Source organism: Marmota marmota, unplaced genomic scaffold, assembly GCF_001458135.2.
Source record: "Marmota marmota marmota unplaced genomic scaffold, marMar, whole genome shotgun sequence".
NCBI classification, from domain to species: domain Eukaryota; kingdom Metazoa; phylum Chordata; class Mammalia; order Rodentia; family Sciuridae; genus Marmota; species Marmota marmota.
The window spans coordinates 6,834,186-6,849,422 of record NW_026000171.1 but is presented as its reverse complement, the minus strand read 5'-3'; the positions used below and the strand labels follow the sequence as shown (position 1 = coordinate 6,849,422).

Below are 15,237 nucleotides of genomic sequence, written 5' to 3'. Positions count from 1 at the left end.
TCTCTCCACACAAACATGAACACATTTCTTACCACTGAAATTTTCCTAGGGGCCCAGGCATTTCAAGCTGGAAGCTGTCATCGGGATGCGTTTTTACATTCCCGTTCTTGCTTTCATCTGTGGGTGCCACTCATAGCCTAGGCTTTCTGTGGTGAAGTAAATGGGTGGCACATATGAGTAGAAAAAAATGAGGCTACTTGAATGCAGCCAGGGAGAGGGGGAAACCATGGTACTGCTGTGTGCCATTAGCATACATTTGTTTGCGGTGCATCATTGCCTCAAACTTAGCCATCCTGGAGAGCAACATCCATGAGGCGCGGCCTTTCTGCACAGGACTGAGAACACTCCTTTCTCCCTATTCTTGTTCCACTAGTTGTGATCTGCTGGGGCATTTCTGCTAATGTTTCCTAGACTTGAACTCTAGGCTCTGGCCAGTGATCATGTTTTGCAAAGGTTCCTCATTCCTCATGTCAGTTTCTTGAAGTTTTTTTTTTTTTTTTAACTGAATTTCTAAATGCTTTTGAAATCAACAGCATTGTTTTGTTTTGCTGATAGAACCCAGATGGCAGAAGAGGGTTGTTGTTGTTGTTTTCCCATCATCTGAATCACTGCACAAGCACCATATCACCTACATGCGAGGGTGACTTCAGGACAGTACTGTGGCTGCAAAGCATGATTAGGTTTGGAAACGCAGGGGGGAAAAAAGCCTTCTGATTCAACACTTCCACCATCCGTGTACTTCAAGTGTATATCTAGTTACAGAGTTTTTTTGGCAAAAATAAATTTCTGTGCTAGAGTTAGCCAGGCAAGGCCAGTATCTCCCCAGCCAGTTGAGTTTGAGGACCCTTCTGCCTCACACATCATTAGCAGCATTGTTTGTATAGGGCTCCTCTGTAGAATCTTTATTCATGGAGAAGCAGAAAGAAACTCAAACAGCCCAGCTGGATTTCCAGGTCCTGGGTGGAATTTGTAACCCCTTTGACTTCTCAACTGAGAAAATTGGATGCGGCTGTCACAGAAAGAGAATAAATATGGAACCCCACAATGCTATGCTTGCAGCCACTTTTATTCCATTGAATTTAACACATAATGAAAGGCAGGCATACTCTGGGAGGCACAGGGCTGAACCAAGGCTAGGATCCTATAATTCCAACTAGGCTGAGCTGGCGACATTTCTGAGCAAGATGCTTTAGCCCCCTTGAGTTGGCGCTGGCTAACAGACACAGGCAGAAATGCCTCCTCCTGTTTTCCTACTGCAATTTCCTCGTTTTAAAACTAAATGATCTATGAAAACGGAAATACAGATGGCTAATAGATACCTTAAAAATATATGCCGTCACTGATAATCCATGAAATGTAGTTTAAAACACAATAGCATTGGACTGGGAGTGTAGCTCAGTGGTAAACACGTGCCTATCATGAACTAACGCCCTGGGTTCAATCCCCAACACTGGGGGAAAAAACAAACTATCATAGGAGAGGATTTTTCAAAAATGAAGGTATTCAAACATCTTAACTAGATTTGTCCTTTAAACTAACACCCAGCTTAGTGTTTTATTAGGTTTTACTTTCATTAAAGGTTGAAAATTCTAAAAATACCCTATTTGGATAGATTAATGAATTTTCCAATAAACTTAGCAATTCAATTTAACAGATTGACTGGTAAATAGATGCCAGAGATGTTAAAGCCAGAAATAACTATAGGGGTTTTATTTTATTTTTTTTAAATTTTTTTTTTAGGTATAGATTGACACTTTATTTATTTTTATGTGGTGCTGAGGATTGAACCCAGTGCCTCACCCGTGCTAAGCGAATGCACTACCACTGAGCCACAACCTAAGCCCCACTATAGGGGCTTTATGATTTAGATCCTTCTTTTTGGTTTGTGGTGGTGCCGGGGCTCAAGTCCAAGACCCTGCGTGGGCTAGGCAAGTGCTCTACTACTGAGCTACACCTCCAGCCCCTTCCTTATTTTCTAAGTGAGAAGTCTGGGACCTAGAAAAGTTGTGTTTTTTCCTTGGGTCACACAGTTATGTAGAGTTGGAATTGCATTAGTAAATTATGATGTGCCTTTATTTAGATCTTGCTATTGGTAAATAGGATTAATTTTTCTTTCTTTCTTTTTTTTTTTTTTTTTTTTGAGACTGGGTCTTGCTATGTTACCCAGGCTGGCCCTGAACAAGTGATTTTTTTTTTGGCGGGGGGTACCAGGGATTGAACTCAGGGGCACTTGACCACTGAACCACATCCCCAGCCCTATTTTGTATTTTATTTAGAGACAGGGTCTCACTGAGCTGCTTAGTGCCTCACTTTTGCTGAGGCTGGCTTTGAACTTGCGATTCTTCTGCCTCAGGCTCCTGAGCCACTGGGATTACAGGTATGCACCCCCATGCTTGGCTGATTTTTTTTTTTTAATACCTCAAGGACGTTGTGCTTCTCTGTCTTTTCAGTGAGACGAGATGCCATAGACCTCAAAGAACTGGAATCCAAGCATTGTTCCCTTATTGGCTCTCTGTCTTTAGAGGACCAAGTAGCTGAACACTTCTACGTCTTTTTAATGAGGAATAACAATTCTTGCAAACTGAAGTCTCTTTGATAGACTTAGAAGCCAGTGAAGCAACTACAAGGAAAAATAAGTGTTTATATTCTAAAAGGGGCATTTAGAAAAGTGTGCAGATAAGTCCAATACAAAATAGAGCAAGTGTTAAAAGAGTTTGTGTTAGTTAAGGTCATGCTGGCTCCTGTAACAAAACCCCCAAATATAAATTGGCTCTAAAACTGTAGAAGTTTATTTCTAGCCTGTGTAAATACCCAAATGGATGTTCCTATTATCAGGCAGTTCTCCAAGTGGTCATTTTGGGATCTGGGCTGCTTTCTGTCTTATGACTCTATCTTTGGCATTGGCTTTGAAGCCTTCTGTATTTGTCAGTTTTCTGCCTCTGCAACAACAACAACAACAAAAAAAAACTTACAAGATAAATAACTTATAAGGAGGAAAAATTTATTTTGGCTCATGATTTCAGAGGTATCGGTCCACAGGCAATTGTCTCTGTTGATTTAGGATCTGTGGTGAAGCAGTACATCATGGCAGGAACATGTGGTAGAGGAAACTGTTCCCTTCATGGCTCAAACATGAAAGAGAGAAAGGAAGAAGCCTGGGGTCTCATTATCCTCTTCAAGGCACAACCCTTCCCCAGTGACCTAACTTCCTTGTACTAGACCCCACCTCCTAGAGGTTCCACCACCTCCTAATAGCGCCACAGACTGAGAACCAAGCCTTTAACATGTGGGCCTTTGAGGGACATTCAAGATCCAACATGCTTGCCTGCATCGAAAAAGGAAAGAAAGTTTGGAGGACTACTCGTTGGAGGATTTTATGGGCCAGGCCTGGAAGTTGCAGACGTTATTTCTTCTAACATTCCATTAGACGCAACTCAGATGTATGACCAGATCTTAGTGCAATGGATGCTGAAAACTGTAGTCAAGTGGTGTGTAATTTTAAGTGGCCATCAAGTACTCTCCACCACAAACAGCTTTGAGGCTGAAGTAACTTCTCAGACACATATATACATAGGAATACAGAGGTTTTGATTTCTGCCATTATTTTTAACTTTTTCTTCATTTTAACATAGAGATTTCTGCTGACTCATCCTAGATAATTGTGTTAGTCAGATTTTTGTTGCTTTCACCAAAATACCTGACAGGAGGGCTAGGGTTGTGGCTCAGAGGTAGAGCGCTCACCTACCACGTGTGGGGCACTGGGTTCGATCGTCAGCACCACATTAAAAAAAAAAAATGAAGATATTATGTCCACCTATAACTAAAAAAATAAATGTATGTGTGTGTGTATACACATACACACACACACACATTTTTAATATATATATATTAAAAAATACCTGACAAGAACATTTTAGAGAAGGAAAAGTTTGGCTCACAGTTTCAGCAGTTGACTTCATGGTCGGCAGACTCCATTGCTCTGAACCCACTGCTAAGCAGAACATCATAGCTGAAGGATGTGGCAACCAGGAAGCAGAGAGAAAGAAAAAGGGAGTGTATGAGGAGCCAGAGACAAAATATATAATCCCCAAGGCATGTCTCCACTTCAGTGGTCCACTTCTTCCAGCCACACACCACCTGCCTACAGTTACTACACAGAAATCTGTGCAAATTAACAATCCATCTAATGGATTAATCCTCTGATCCGGTTATGGCTCTTATAATCTAATCATTTCACCCCTGCATTAACACAGGAACCTTTGGGGGATGCCTTTACCTTATATCCAAACCATACAATAGTATATATACTTCAAGCTCTTTGTTTTTCAGGAGTGGAGACTCTTTCTGATTAATGGTATGCTTTTGCAAGATGACCAGATCTCATGGAGGTCAAATCTTCTCCATCTGCCTAATGTGACCTGGGAGATGAGCACAAAAATAGTGGACTCTACCCATAGCCACATGCAGATAGAGACTCCAGTCAGCACTCTGTTTTCTTTCTTTTTCATCTTGGGGATGGAACCCAGGGCCTCATGCATGCTAGACAAGCACTCCACCATTGAGTTATACCCCCAGCCCTATCCCCTTTATTTCAGTTCAGTAGTGACCAAAGGCAAGCAGTCCGAGGGCTGCCCTGTGGATAATAGAATGCTATACTGGTGGTTACTTCCCAGCACTTACATTTGTCATGTCCATAGCTGGATGACACACAGGCCACACCTCCTTTCTACTCAAGCTGTCTGTGTCCTCATTCTGCCCCTTACGTTTCTATTGAATGAGACTCTCAGCTGGGCCCTCGACCCCAGACCCTCACTCTCTACACTCCATCAATCATTATTGCCAGCTCAGGACTGCCAGAGTTCTCTTACATACAGATCTGATGATGCCTCTCTCCTTTTTAAATGCCTTGGATGGCTCCTGCAGGCTATAGAACAAAGCAGAAACTCCTTGGTGTGGCCTTGAAGACCTCCATGAGGGCCCCAGTATGAAGATTTTGCTTCACCAAGAATTAATAAAATTAATTAAATAATTAATAATAAATAAAAACAGTTTTGGATTTTGACTTTGCTTCCCTTGCTCTAGCTCTGTTTGTCTAGTTGAATTTCAGACATGAAACTGTGTGCACGGTATCTTGTCATTCTCAAAATCTGCCATGTGGTTTTCAGGCCTCTGTCCCTACCTACGGAATGCTGAGTATCCTCTTAGGGACAAGTTCAGATACCATCTTCCCTATGAAGTTTCCCCCCTTTTGAATTAACTCTTAGGCATTGTGAACCTCTATAACTCTCTGCTAAATATTATGATTTTGTACATGTTTGTCTTACCTCTATAGCAGAGAATGTCTATTACTCATCCTTAGGTAAGATCTAATATGTGCTCAATAATACTAGTTGATTTGAATTAGTCACAGAATAAAAAAAATATTCTGTGTAAATAAAAAATAGAGTCACAGAAAAAAAATCCATTTAAATTACTTTCTGGCATTTCTGTTGGGTCTGAACTTTTTCCTTGATTCTGAGTAGCAAATACAAAATAGTGCCCACTTAGTTCTGATAATGGAAAATTGCTTCAACTTTATCACAGAGTATCTGTTTTTCCTAATGATTATCTATAAAGATGAGAAGTAGAGGTTGTCATTGGAGTAGAAAAAAGATTTTATCTCTGTGGCTGGACCGTGAGTTAGAGTGGCCATGAGTTAGAGAGTTAGTTGCCCCTATTCTGCATGCACATGGTACTTTCCACGTACATTTATCATAGCCCCTACTGCACCAAATTTAAATTACAGATTTCAAACGGAGCTTTTGACTTTGTATGAGTGATGATTTGTTTCCTTGTCTGACTTCCATTCTAGGCAGCACTGTTAATAAATTCTATGTGATAATGGAAATGATCTATAAACTACACCATCCAAAATGACAGCCACTAGCCACATGTGGCTGTTGAGTACTTGAAATGTGACTACTGCAACTAGGAACTGAACGTTTAACTCATTTTTTATTTAAATAGCCACTGTGGCCAGTGGTTACCATATTGTTCAGCACAGTAATATTGAGTTCTATAAGAGTAACATTGTATTAATTTATTATAATTGCCCATACAATGCTAGGTAATCATAGACCCTCAATAAACATTTGTTAAACTGGGTGCAGTAATACACACCTGTAATCTCAGGGACTCAGAGGCTAAGGCAAGAGGATCACAAGTTTGAGGCCAGTCTCAGCAACTTAGCCAGGTCCTAAGCAGCTTAGTGAGACCCTGTCTAAAAATGAAAAATAAAAAGGGCTGGAATGTGGCTCAGTGGTAAAGTGCTCCTGGGTTCAATCCTTAGTACCAAAAAATAAATATTTGTTAAATAATGAGCTGTTAAGAACTCATCAAGAGTCTGCTGAATGCTAGGTGCTGTCCAGAGGCTGTCCTTGTGTCACCCTCATTATGGCAGAGCCCCTTGTTGGCGCAGCATAGAGCACAAGACTTGACCCCCATCATCGCAGCCATTTCCAAGGAATTGGGCAACCAAGGGAACAATTTAGCAAGACCATTAGGAACCTGGGGAAGAGAAGCCTGGCAGAGCCCTCCATGAAATTAAAAAATCTCAGTGGTGAACCAAAAGCCTCTTTAACCTGCCCGGGCCTGAACTGGGTGATTGTCCTTTTTCCTGAAACAGCCATAGAAGTCTTTTAATTTCAAAATTCAGGGTCTAGTGGGACCCACAAACTTGGTCTGAAAACTGCTGGCAATGGTTTTAGTTTTGGCAAAGAAAACGCGAGTTGCATGGCATCTGAGAGGGACATAAAAGGGATGAGCTGCTTGAGTGGAAGGGAAAACTTTTCGCCTGTGGGTTCATTAGAAAGCTGCTTGGCACCTCTTCCCTCTGAGAAGCAAGCAGCACCCCCTGAGGACTGGTTTGAGATCAGAGGCAGTAGCTGGGGCTGGCATTAGGAGGGCCCATTTACTTGGAGCTCCTGATTTCCCCCTGGAATTTAAAAACCAAGTGTCATTTCTGCAATAAGCAGTAAGTTATGAGGAGAACTAGCTTGCAGTCCATCTTTTCCCACCCTGCAGTTAGAATCTGCTTGGCCCAGCCCTTCCTTCCTTGTTTTCCAAGTGTCCTGACTGGTAAAGACTGTAACATGAGCCCTGGACTCAGGGCAGCTGTCCTTCCACTGTTCCTTTCCCTGCAATGTTCATCTCCCACTTGTTTACAAAAATAAATAACTGTCCTATTTCCCAAAAATGGAAATTGCTACTTTTTAAAGCAGAAAGTTGGCAGCTTAAGGAAGATTTCCAGAAAGCAAGAAAATTAGAATAGATGAGGCAATCCCTTCTCTTTCAGGGAGAATTACAGAAATATTGGACTGGGGATGTGGCTCAGGGGTGCTTAACCTGTGCAAGGCCCTGGGTTCAATCCCCAGCACACACACAAAAAAAAAAAAAGAAAGAAAGAAAGAAAAATGAATGGCTGAATTGTTTAGAAAAAAGAAATTTAGCATAACCTACTTTCATAAAGCCCCATGCATGAAAGTCCAGATTTACAAATAATTAAGAATGAGGATGCATATAGTAAAATTACTATAAGCTCCATTATATATATTGGGCTGGGAATGTAGCTCAGTGACAGAGCACTTGCCTAGCTTATTCGAGGCCCTGGGGACCTTGGGATTGATTAATCTGCAGTACCACCAAGGGGTGGAGACACACACACACACACACACACACAACACATTCCTTCTTTAAAGAACAACAACAACAAAAAAGAACAGAGTGACAAACTTGGAGTATGCATATAGAAAAAATGACTGTCATATCTCTGTCTCTGTCTCTCCCTTTAAAGAACAGAGTAGCAAACTCCAAAGCCTTTGGGAACCTGCCAAGCAAAATGGATGTGGGAAGCAGCTGGGAGAACAGCGACAGAGAGCAGTGGGGTTTGGGGAAATGCATGTCCCCTCTCCTGCACACCAAGGCATTCATGTTCCAAAAATTGTAAAAATTGCATTAGTCAAAGAGATTTGGCTGTCTTCCAGTTGGTGATCTCTGCTTTTTAAAATAGAACGATTTCCCCAGGTCCTTTTAAAATATGCTCCAGTTTGCAAAATCAGGAATACATCTACTTGGTAGCACAAGATATACTTTTATTCTAATTAGTCCATGGCATACAGAGAGGTTGTCAACCTGCTTTTGGCGGGGGGACCAGGACTCCATTTACTTATTCCACTTCCTCTATATGAACTTAGGAATTTGGCAGGCTGGGGGCATAGCTCACAGGCACAGCATTTGCCTATACCACAAGCCTGGGATTTCATCCCCAGCCCACAAACAGTAAAGTATAAATATACGTGGGAATTTGCAGAAGAGAGTGGCACATATTCAGATCCACGTTTTTTCCACGTTTTCCTCTATAGTACAGGACCTCAAAACTTCAGAGCAGGGAAAAATAGATTACTTGAAAGATGAGAGCATCAAGGATTGGGCTGTAGCTCAGTGGTTGAGCACTTGCCTAGCATGTGTGAGGCACTAGGTCTGATTCTCAGCACCACATATAAATATAAATAAATAAATAAATAAATAAATAAAGATCCATCCATCAACAACTAAAAAATATTTTTAAAAAATCTTGGGCTGGGGATATAGCTCAGTTGGTAGAGTGCTTGCCTTGCATGCACAAGGCCTTTGGTTCAATCCCCAGCACCATAAACAAACAAACAAACAAACAAATAAATAAATAAATAAATAAATAAATAAATAAAAATTTAAAAAATTAAAAAACTCTTACTTTCGGGGCTGGGCTGTGGCTCAGCAGTAGTGTGGAACTGAGTTAGATTCTCAGCACCACATATAAATAAAATAAAATAAAGGTCTATTAACAATTCATATATCTAGATAGATAGATAGATAGATAGATAGATAGATAGATATATCTCCAAAAAAATCTCTTACTCTCTTAAAAAAAAATGAGAGCATTCAAACATCTTTCTCCCCAATGCCCCCAAAGCCCTTGAAAACAAAGCCCACAGCTTTGACTGCCATGCTCCTCAGAATAATTTCCTAAACCACATTGACTTATGGGTCACACATTGCTGCATTCTTTTGTAAAACATCTTTTTAAACCATTTTAAATTATCAGGATTTAAGAGAAGGAAATTTCTCTTAATTATCTCCTTTTGCTTGGTCCCTGGGACAAAGTTATGCTTTTCCAAATAAGACAAGGAGGAATCACCAGCGTCTGCCACTCCCAGAAACTGCACAGAACACTGGAGTCTTTGGGTTTGCTCTACCATCTGAAAATGAGTTGGTCACTTATCAGACTTCCTGAGACACTAAGAGCTGGAGGCCTGGGGAATCTCTATTCTTGGAAACATCAAGAGCTAGATTAGGCCAGGCACGGTGGCACATGCTCATAAATCCAGTGCTTCAAGAGGCGGAGGCAGAAGGATCTCAAGTTCAAAGCCAGCCTCAGCAAAAGTGAGGTGCTAAGCAATGTAGCGAGATCCTTCTCTAACAAAATACAAAATAGGGCTGGGGATGTGACTCAGTGGTCAAGTGCCCCTGAGTTCAATCCCCAGTACCAAAACCAACCAAACAAACAAAACTATATTTTAGTGTGGAGGTCTCAGGATCAATTTTTGTGCCCCCACCACCCTGCCCTGTGATTGGGCATGCTGTCCTTCATGCTTCTCAAACCAAACCATGTACATCAGCACTGGGAATATCAACACATTTCTGGCTTAGCATTTTTCTTGAGGGCCATAATTTAGATCTCATCACTACTCTCCACCCTGTGTCCCTCCCCACATCCTTAAGGTATTACTTCTCCTTCAATCCAGAAAGACAATGAGAAAAGATACAATATTTGGGAGATTAGACTTCTTAAAGAAAATAATATGGTGAAGCTGATAAACTCCAAAGTCACCCCCATCCCAGGTTTTAATTTTCATATCCACCAACTGTAGGGAAAGTAGATCACACAAAGGATTGCCATGCCTTGGGGCTAAGAAGATTCACTGAGCAAAGCATGGAAGGGGTGTGGGGAGAGAGAAAGAGAGAGAGGAAGAGGTGGGGGGAGACCTAGAGGCAGAGAGGGACCCTTGGGAGAAATAATTAAGGCTGGCAGGGAAAGGCTATGTTAATTGAGCTGAGCAGAAAGATGAGCATCTGGGGATTCTTTTAAGAGGCTATGGAATTTTCTGATAAAGTCTTTGGTACATTATTACATTAATCTTTGGTCACTATAAAAAATGTCTTTTAAGGGAGAAAGGTATGCACACATACTCAAAAGAAACTAGTGCAAAAGGAACAGCTGGTTACAGGACTAAATAGTAATCAATGACCAAAAAAAGACAACAACAACAACAAAAAGAGACAGAGGTGGTTTTGCCAGTTTCCCAGAGAGAAAACAAAATGCTCCCGGCATGGTAGAAGCTAGTTTGTGTACAGCTGATCCAGGCACAACCCACAGGATGCTATGTGGTCTGCATGGTTCCCAATCCCCTCCCACCTCCCTGCAGTAGTTATTCCATGTGGATGTCTCTACCTAAATTTTCTAACATCCCTTTAAGGGGAAGGTTTCTCTTTGAGGATGAGGATCCTTTTTGCATCCCACACAAAGGTCATATGCCCCATAAGACTATATCTGTACTTTCCACTGAGAAAATATGTTCAAAGGCCCCAAAAGATCTTTTTCTGTTTTCCATTTTTTTGTTATATCATGTAACATAATGCAGGGAATCGAATAAAGCATAATGTATGCACAGCAGAATAAGTTGTTACAAAGCATATAACCTCCTAGCCATTACTCAGGTTGAACAATAGAGTGCTGCTGGCACCCCCAAACTCCTCGGGTCCCTTCCTCATCACAACCCCTTCCCTCCATCCTTGAGGAAACCACTCCTTGATGTTTATGGTGAGCAGTTCCTTGCTCTTTTTTAATGGATTTTCCACCTATATATGGATCCCTAAACACAATAGTGTTGCTGTGAATGGCATCATAGTTAATATATTCTTTTGTGACCTCTATCTTCTCAACATTGTGTTGATAAGACTCAAGCATGTGGTTACATGTTAACTGTATGTAGCTAGTTAATTCATTTTCATTTGTGCAAAATATTTCATCATAGAGCACAATTAGTTGATCCATCCATTCTACTGTTGGTGGGCATTGGTGTTGTTTTCAGCCAGAGGTTAACAGTACTGCTTGTTTGGTTGTTTGGTACCGCTAATTGAACCCAGAACCTTGTGCATGCTAAATGCATGCTCTACCATGAGTATATCTCCAGCCCAGGGATCCCATTCTTAGATATATATATTTATATATAAATTTTATTTATTTATTTTTACGTGGTGCTGATAATTGAACCCAGTGCCTCACACATGCTAGGCAAGTACTCTACCACTGAGCTACAACCCCAGCCTCCCTGAGATCCCATTCTTGACATACTACCAGATGTGTTAAGTCCATTTCAAGGATCCACATACATACTACTATCAGAGTAGAAATGGATGATATATTCATTCATTCTAGAGACAGTGATTGATTTGCATATTTCTTTGATTCTGTGATTCCCCACCCCCAGGTCTTTGTCCCCCAGGTTAGGATCCATTGGCTTAAGGCAAAGGCATGTAAAAATTTCCATTTAAGACTGTGTGGTGGCACACACCTGTAATCAAAGCAGCTTGGGAGACTGAGGCAGGAGGAACACGAGTTCAAGGTTAGCCTCAGCAACTTATCAAGGCCCTAAGCAACTAACAAGACCCTGTCTCTAAATAAAATATTTTTAAAAGGGCTAGGGATGTTGTTCAGTGGTTAAGTGACCCCGGGTTCAATCTCTGGTTCCAAAAAACCAAAATTTTCCATTTAAATAAGTATGTGTTACTAGAAAGACTTGGTGCATTAATTCATTACATATTACTGTGGATGGCTTCATACAGTGGTTCCCCAGTTTTCTCATGCACCAAAATCATCCAGAAGGCTTGTTAAAACAGATTGGTAGGCACCACCTGCAAAAATTTCTGATTTAGTTGATCTGGGTGGGGCTTAAGAATTCATGTTTCTGAGCTGGGGATGTGTCTCAAGCGGTAGCACGCTCGCCTGGCATGCACGGGGCGCTGGGTTCGATCCTCAGCACCACATAAAAATAAAATAAAGATGTTGTGTCCACCGAAAACTAAAATATTAAAAAAAAAAAAAAAGAATTCAAGTTTCTAACAGGTTTTCAAGTGATGCTGATACTCTTAGCTTGGGGACCACGATTTGAGAAACCTGGAACTTGATATTACTTTGACAATTGAGAACTGAATGTAGGGAAATCCATTTAGTAATTCAAGAGATAAGAATAAGATATGACTGAGGGTATAGCTCAGTGGTAGAGTGCTTGCCTACTATGTGAGAGGCCTTAGGTTTGATCCCCAGGACCACAAAAAGAAAAAAAAAAAAAGGTACATAAGACACAATTCATGGGAATGAAAAGAGGTCAGTTAGCAGGCTCTTGTGGTAGCTCAGAGTATGGCAGTAAGAGTGAAGAGCAGGAAATAAATTTTTTAAATACTGTAGAGAGCTGGGGTCTAGCTTAGTGGTAGAGCACTTGCTTAACATGCTTAAAGCTCTGGGTTCAATCCTGAGCATAGAAAATAATCATAATAATAATCCTATGGAGACACAGTCAGGAGGCCTTGGCAATTGATTTGCCATCAGGATAAAAGAGTGAGGACTCCAGAAAGACACCAAGATCTCAAGTCTGATCCAAGAAAGGAACCGAAGGGCAAGGAACAGGCAGGATTGGGAAGATGGAGTGATCAATCAGCATTTTTTACCTTTATTTGATTGATTTATTTATTTTTATGTGGTGCTGAGGATCGAACCCAGGGCCTCACACGTACTAGATCAAGCTCTACCACTGAGCCACAACCCCAGCCCCTGGTCAATCAGCATTTTTACTTCCTACTTCTTAACTCTCTAAGAAGATTCATGGTCAAAAACAGCAGCACCAGGGTAACTGATTCCCTAAGTTTTTGGCCCTGTTCCTACATCATCACGGGAATGTTCCTGGGTAATTGCTCTTGAATGAACCATATCAGATTGTGGAGAGACTACCTGCTTTTCATAATGAGTGATTCTGAAAACACTGGGAATGGCTAAAGGCTTCCTTTCTTGCAATCTCTCTCTTTCCCTTCCAAAACACCTTGAAATGTTCCCTCTGTGACCGCACCGCGTCATCATGTGAAATCCTTCCTGTTCTTTTCCTTCTGTTTAAAGCCCACACATTCTTCAGGCCCTACGCAAATCCCACATCCTGGCTGCAATTGCTCCTTGGACTCCTCTGGCACTTCTGTGTCCTGCCTGCCTTTCGGAGGGGGTTTTGTTTTCCCCAGCTAAATCAAAGCAGCTCAGGGAGCAACACCTCAGAAGTCTCCACATTATCTTGTCAAGCGGCAGGGTACTTTATGCTAGAAGCTGGATGTTACTCATGTCTTTGAGAAAAGGACAAAGACAAAACTGGGACCTCAAATCTCTAAGATTTCTGTTAGCAGGAGATTCTGAAATAAGGGGATATGACGATAGAGGCCGCTTTCTTGCTGACAAATGGAGTTGGGTCTTATGGAAGTCAAAAGAACTCTTGTCTCCATGATAGGCTGGCCTTCACTGTCTGCTTCTTATTTCCTTGAGAGCCAAAAGAGGGCTCTTCTCTTTCAGTCAACAAATATTTATCTAGCACTAGATTGTGCACCATCCTAACCACTGGAGAGAAAATGGTGAACAAGACCATTTCCAGAGATTATGAGGGCAAGAAACAAAAACGCAATTAGTATGTCAAAGGATTCCATGTTAGTTTAAATAGAATTTTATGCTGTCAGCATAGAGTCTTCTCTTACTGGAGACATTGGTTATTTCACTGTTATGACTGATCTAAAACTTCTGCCCATTTTTTCCCTAAGCCCTCACATAACTGCTCCTGCCCTCCCCTCTGCCAGCGCCTTCATTCCAGGCTGGATGGATGTGGCCCCTTAAGGGAATGAAAATTGATGACCAAGTCCTAGCAGATAAAGGAAGAAAGCCTAGAATTCCTAATTTCAAATATGTGCTCCTTCGGTTGCAAGGGTAGAGAAAGGCAGTGTGATCTCAGTTAGGGACTTGGACATGCCACAGAGAGGACTTGGATGGTATAGGAGAGTTACATCTCTGGCTGGGGATGGAACCCAAGGCCTCACACATTTTAAGCAAGCTCTCTACCACTGAGTCCCATCCCCGCCCCATCCCCTCCCCTCAATGCATAAATTTTTCTGGAACTGGGGATTGAACCCAAAGACACTGAATCCATAGCCCTTTATATTTCCTTAGTTTGAGACAGGGTTTTACTAAATTTCCAGGGCTGGCCTTCTGCCTCAGTGCTCTGAGTTGGTGGGATTGTAGGGGTACACCGCTGTGCCTGACCCTCAATGCATATTTGATTAATGAATTTACTGAATGTATGAACAAATGAATGAAGTAGAGCAGAGAGGATGTCTGAGCAGCTCATTCTGACCCGCCTCCCCACTGAAGGATCCTGACTGAGAATTCATCTTCCCTTCCCCCAGCCCTAGCCTTCCCAGGCACTAGCAAAGAATAGGGACTCCTGATTCCCACATACTCGACCACTCAGTATGTTGTGTATGAAATGATGCTGGCCTATTCAGAAGGGGGAACTTTTTAGATCTCCCAGGACATCTGTAGTTATGACAAAGGCAGCAGAAGGCATTCAGCTTCCCTGCCTTTTGGGTATTTACCAGATCTTTCTTCCTACCCAACAGAGAGCCACCCCAGGCTGAGTCCTGCTGTAAATCTCACCAGTGACCCACCCATGGGGCTTTCCATATGTCCTGCTCATTAAATCCAAACCACACAGCTTCCTTCCTCCCCAGTGGGCTTGAGGCAAGAAGTGTCCCTTCTACCCACACTAATGAAACCAATCACAACATTTACCTTTCTAAGACATCCTTTCCCCTTTCCCCTTCCACCTGGTTCAAGAATGCAACACAGGCAAACAGCTGCCCAGCTTCAATTCTGGGGCCCTTGATGGGGTGGCTCATTTCTGTCTGACAGGACAGAGCGTCTTGAGACGCTGGTGCATGTGCACATGCCATGGGTTACTGTAGAGTGTGCGTGTGTGTGTGTGTGTGTGTTTAGTTTCAGGTACCACACATTTGGAAGGCAGTGAAAGAAGCCACCACATGTGCTAGATCTTTTTTTTTTTTTTTTTTTTTTTTTTT

At 41.8% G+C, this 15,237-nt stretch overlaps 1 protein-coding gene and 1 long non-coding RNA gene across 2 annotated transcripts in view; one reads left to right on the top strand and one right to left on the bottom strand.

Annotated features, from left to right (window-relative positions):
* Positions 1 to 15,237, top strand: part of Wnt5b (Wnt family member 5B) — a 114,045-nt gene that overhangs the window by 80,504 nt on the left and 18,304 nt on the right. The window lies entirely within an intron of this gene.
* The window catches only part of LOC107155014, a 77,424-nt gene continuing 66,059 nt past the window's right edge, over positions 3,873 to 15,237 (bottom strand). The window contains exon 4 of the long non-coding RNA XR_001505136.2: positions 3,873 to 4,009. This is a non-coding gene — a long non-coding RNA (uncharacterized LOC107155014). The remainder of the gene's footprint in view (positions 4,010 to 15,237) is intronic.